This window comes from Microtus ochrogaster, linkage group LG4, assembly GCF_000317375.1.
Source record: "Microtus ochrogaster isolate Prairie Vole_2 linkage group LG4, MicOch1.0, whole genome shotgun sequence".
Taxonomy (NCBI): domain Eukaryota; kingdom Metazoa; phylum Chordata; class Mammalia; order Rodentia; family Cricetidae; genus Microtus; species Microtus ochrogaster.
In genome coordinates this window covers 2,735,290-2,741,470 of record NC_022030.1, presented here as the reverse complement: position 1 = coordinate 2,741,470, position 6,181 = coordinate 2,735,290, and positions in this window count along the sequence as shown.

The window sequence follows — 6,181 nt, the reverse complement described above, 5'->3', positions numbered from 1 at the left end:
CCATGGTCTCCTGTTTTCTAAGCATCATGCATCATTTTGGTCAACTGTATTGTCTCTCATGGCTGTGTAGAAGAACTAGACTGTGCAAATGTTCAACACTAAAGCTTTGAGTGTGCATATAACAGCCAAGGGCATCTGAACAAGGACCATGGAAGTTAACAGCACTGTGTCATTTCCTGGGCTTCATATTTTACTGTAGGAACATAAGATGTGAACATTGGGAAAGCTAGGCAAAGGACTACCTGGGCTCTTCGAAATACGTTTGATGGAGGAAGGTCATTGGTTGATTTAATAAAGAAGCTGCTTGACCTGATAGGTTAGAACGTAGGTGGGAGGAGCAGAATGCTGGGCGGAAGAGGAAGTGAGCTCAGAGACTCGACAGCTCTCCTCTCGGGGGCAGACGCCTCAGAGAGACACGATGCTCCACTCTTGCGGGCAGAGGCGAGAGCTCTGCTCTCTGAGGCACACGCGATGAAGCTCCGACCCAGGATGGACGTAGGCTAGAATCTTCCCGGTAAGCGCACCTTGGGGTGCTACACACAGATGATTAGAAATGGGTCAGTCCAGGAGCGAGAGTTAGCCGAGAAAAGGGCTAAAGCTAAAGAGCCAAGCAGTGTTTAAATGAATACAGTGTCCGTGTAATTATTCCGGGTAAAGCTAGCTGGGTGGCGGGACACAGCCCACTGCTCCTATTACAACATATGTTTTTTTGACTACTTGTCAGCCTACAACAATATGAATAATACATTTTGAAAGTTCTAGAAGACATTTAACAATCTTCCCAGAAGTGTACATCACACTAAAGAAATAATACTAAAATTTAATTTGTGCCATTTCCAGTATATTTTTATGTCCCTAAGTACTATGCCTGTCATACATAAATAAATGTTTTCATATATGTATTCTGATACGGTTATCTCTCCCCCAACACCTCCCAATTCTCCCTACCTTCCCACTTTGGCTGTTTAGATTCCCTAGGGGCCAGAATGCAAAAGATTAAATAAACACTAAAAAAAGCAATAAATGCAATGAAATCTTGAATAGGCTAGACATGGCCAGAAGGATTGAATGAGGAAGGAGACCCCAGACAGGAAGGGGCAGTAAGGAAGACAGTGTAGAGTCTTTGGATGGATTTCTTTACATCTAATGAAGATTTGAGTCTACATTGTTGCTCTTGAGTTATGACAATTCACTTTAAAAGCTGCAAAAGACTGAAGACAAATCCCAAAGGGGCAGCTGATAGAATTCTTGCCAAACAAACTTGTTTTCTGAGCAGTGACCCAGATCACCTGAAGCATTTACCTGAATTGACTGCTGCATCCAGTTTGTCTGCGCCACTGTGCCCAGTCCAGTGCAAATTTTTGATTTTGCTTTTAATATGTTCAAGTAACAGGATTAGTTGTACCATGATATTTTCTATCTCCGAATGTGGTAGCTTAAATTATCCTTAAAATTTAAGGATATACCAGTGAATAGGGATTGTCATTGACACTAGCCAAAGTTAAAACTCAAGGTAACCACAAACAGGATGGAGGATACTTTTAATGGGACTGACTCATCCTGCAGGAAATAAGGGAGTCAAACTTCCATATCAGAGACAACAAGAAACAGGCATGGTCCACAGATCTGCGGACACTGTGCCTAACTCAAGAAGAATTTCCTGGTTACTTCTGGGAGCTTCATATGCGACCAAGAGTACATACCTTGTGGTACCCAGTCTGTATCTAGTAACTTATTCCCTGTGAAGCAGGCACTAAGCAACCACCTTTTGTGGAAAAGAAACACCTCAGTTGTAAACTATAAAGAGTCTGCATGGTTCACACCAGCCAGGAGACAGAATTTAACCCCATCCTACTGTCTACAATGTAAGGATGAAATCATAGCCTCTATGGGTTAAATCAAGTTAAGACCCTTTCACAGGGGTCATCTAAGACCAACAAAAACACAGATTTATATTACGATTCATAACAGCAGCAAAACTATTGTTATTAAATAGCAATGAAAATAATTTTATGGTTGGGGGTCACCACAACATGAGGAACTATGTTACAGGGCTGCAGCATTAGGAAGGTTGAGTACCACTGCTCTTGACAACGCTGTCTTTCAGTACTCAGGTGAAGAGGCTGTAGAGATAAGTCATTAGGAGACTATCAGCAACGAATAAAGCAGGTGCCATGCTAAAGAGACTGAACAGGATTCTTTGCAATAGTCAATAGGCAAACTTCCTTAACTTTAAGAAAAATAAAGTAATTTCTCTATAGTCCTTCCTGCCTCTACAAATTACTGTTATTTACAGTTCAGCAATGCACTAACTGGCCTCCCCAGACTTCTAAACCTACGAACCTTAATTTGCACATTAAGAAATAAAAAAAAATGCCAGGATAAAGGAGGTCCTTTAACTCCACATCCCGTGGGCATACTTTTCTAGTTGTTATTCCAGCTACATTCATCCTGTGGGTTTGGGATGAGTCTAAATTGCCCCGATTCTCTGTCATTGAAGGGCTGAGGTTTGCTGCTGTCTGGATGTTTACCCAAATCCTAGTCCCCTGATTAAGGGAGTGATTGTGGTCCACCGGGGACACAGTGCAAAAAGGAAGTCATTTCCTCCAAGAGCCTTGTTTGTGTTTTTGACAACTGTTTCAGTTTATAACCCATTTCCATTCCCATACCCTGCCCTCCAAAAGTAAACAGACAACAAGTCATGGCAATGTGGGGGTGTGGATGGGAGAGGAAGAAGGACGATTTCCCCAGAGCAAGAGGCATTTTTAGCGAACCAAAATTTAATTTGGAAAGAAACTTAAGTGCCCAAACCAGATGGAGTTGACATGCAGATCAACCCAGTTCCTAAGCATAAGCAGAGCCTCCAGAAACTCCACTTGCTGGTACAAAATGGTCAGGCACGAATGGGTACTCTTGTGTTGGATTCCTGCAACATTAGTGGCTGATGGTGAACTTCATCCTGTGAGCAGGCACACCTCGTTAGCCTGCATGTCCTTGTCTGTATACTCAACCAATACGGCAGGAAAGGTGGTCTCTACTAGACCAAAAAATGACAGTTTGTTCTGATTCTTTGTGGAAGAAGAGACTCTCTTTTTCTTGAACTAGGATGCTTGAAACCCTTCCTGGAAGGTTTTTGGTTTTGTTTTTTGTTTTTGATATTTTCTTTTAGGATACAATTGCACTAAGAAAACACATTTTCAAAACTTGAACTAAGTTTAGAAAATAAACCAACTTTTTAAGAGTTTCTCTTTCTTCTAGCTCTGTTCCCAAAACATTAGCTGGCCTCTTTGTGCTAGGAAATGCCCTCTCTACAATGACAATTCATTGTCATTCTTGATCCAGTAAAGGAGGAGTTCACAGGAACAGCCCTCTTTCGTATGCCCATTAATCAAACTACATATGATCCAAAATAGCAACCACACACGGTCTGCCCACTCCATTGCAGGTGTCTCAGCTGCATTAAATGCCCACCTGTATAACAAGACTCCCAACCATCTTTAACTTCAGTTCCAAGTGACCTGATGCCTTCTTCTGACCACCACAGGTGCCAGGCATGCACCTGGTGCTCTGATGCATGCACATCCAGGCAAAAATCTATCCAAATAAAAAGTAAGACTTTCGAAATTTGTTTGATACATATTTTACTGGCAACAGAAAAATAGGAAAAGTTACATTGCCTGAGATGGCAGAATTCTGTTAAATAAAAGTAAAATATCAAATTATAAAGACCGATGGATAATCACCATGGATATTCAAATTATTCTTTCTCACCACTCCCATGCCATTGACCATGAACTCCACCACACAGCTCTTCAGTACCAGACTGCAAAGCACATGTCATTTACTGAAATGTCACGCAGCAGTTGCCTTGCTTGCTTCAGTAATTTCTATTTTCTGATAGAATGGGTTTCCTTTATTTTTCCATGTCTTAAATGAGCATATATTAATTAAACAACATTCTTCATTATGAAATTTTGTGCCTGTCTCCAATGTATTTCAAGCATATTTGCTCCGTTATCTTTTCTCGTTCCCAGCCCTCTGACTGCTCTCTTCCTCCTCCCAACCATGTCTTTTTTACTTTCATGTCTTTCTTTCCTTCTTTTTTAAGAAAGGGACTCCTAAATATTGAAAACACATCTTCCTAAAAATTATAAATTATCTGGAAAGAAAACATTTGCATCTGAGCCATAGTAACATGAAAAGACTTTTTCCCAGTCTCAAAAGAGAGTCATGCCAAGGGTCATGGATCAATAGGCTTTAAACATAGTAAACATTGATTGTGAAGATTGCATACAAGTTGAATATTTATACATGTAAATGTATAATGAATGTGTTATTTAATACATAATGGACTTGTATATATTATTCTGGTAGTCTTACAGTAAATAGATACTACTTTTAAGATGAAAATTTCCATGTTGGGTTGGGTTGGAAACCATGCTTCACTGAACTCAGAACTAAGAAAAGGCCCTGCTAGTAAGATCTGTACCAATATTCTCTACGTTTCTTAAAGATGTAGACCTACATATTAACCATTTTACAAAACTCACAAAGAAGATATACTTCCCAAAGCATAAAGCTTCATATTTGCAATGTTATCCATTACTGTCTCTTAGTAACTATGTGGGAACAACCTAACGTAATATGTATAGGATATCAATAGTTTCTACACATAATGGCATATATTATAAATACTGTGTATACAGATCTCTGTTTACAGGACTGTAAGCACCAGCCAAACCAAATGAGCAGTGTGGTCTCAGTAACAACCACATAAATCAACCCCATGTAAATATAAAGTACTGAGAGCAAATGCTACCCGTGTAATGTCACTGCCCAAAGTAGAGAGCAGGAGACTAATCATGAGGAAATGTCACTCCAATCGTTATGAACAGGAGGCAAGGGTTCTTCAAAAACATCAATGCTGTTCGTTAAAATCCGAGACATGAATGCATATCCTTTTTTTTTTTTCCATGAGACAGGTAACCTCAAACAGAAGAGAATGCATAGGGCAGTTAATGAATCTGTTTCAGATCCTGGACCAGAAAAGAAAATATTATAAAGACTATTATTCAAATGTGAAATTTCTTAGGTCAGTAAAGTATAAAGTTTATGTCAGTACAGTATTGACATTAAATTTCCTGGTTGATTGGGTTAGTGCTCTCGATCTTAGGAAATATACAGTGAAGTATTGAGAATAAAAGGGTCATATGACCGCAATGTACTTTCACAAAGCTCTTTTAAAATATTATGTAGCATATAATATGTATACATATATGTAACATATACACACATCTATAGTGTAAATGTTCACAATTGGCAAAAGTCAAAGGAGGGTTATACAAGCGTTCTATATGCTATTTTTGCAACTTTCCATGTATTTGTTAGTCTCTCTAACTAATAGTTTTATTGAAGCTAACTTTAGTGTTTCTATTTTTAGACTTAAAAGGTAAAATCTTATTTTAGAATAAAGACAGAATACTGAAATGTTGTGTGAGGTTTTCTGTCCTGCCCAGTTCCCATAATTGTTAAGTCTTAAAGAAATCACACAGAGGTCTACATTAGTTACAAACTGATTGGCCCATTAGCTCAGGCTTCTTATTAACTCTTATAACTTATATAGTCCATTATTAACCCATTATTCTTACCTGTGTTAGCCATGTGGCTCAGTACCTTATTCAGTGAGGCAGTCACATCTTGCTTTTTCTGTGATTGGGTCAGGATTGCAAAGGGAATAGGCTTTCCTCTTCCCAGAATTCTGTTCTCCTTGACCCGCCTCTACTTCCTGTCTGGATGTCCCTCCTATACTTCCTGCCTGGCTACTGGCCAATCAGCATTTATTTAAAATATAATTGACAGAATATAGACATTTGTCCCGCACCACTGAAAATTATAGTTGGACTAGCAATTCCCGTTAACTCCACTGTCCTCTAAGTCACAGCACTCATTCTTCCAGAACAGTGCTTCTCACACATTTGTCTTTTCTGGTTTCCTCACCTTTTTTTCTCTTTCTGGCAGCGTTGGAGACTGAACCCAGAGCCTTGCATAGCTAGGAAAGTATGCTCCCATGGTGGAGCTACAGCCCAGCTTTACATATTTCTCAGGTTTTGATGTGGGAGTGATTTCTTATTAATAAAGAAACTGCCTAGACCCATTTGATAGGCCAACCCTTAGGTGGGTG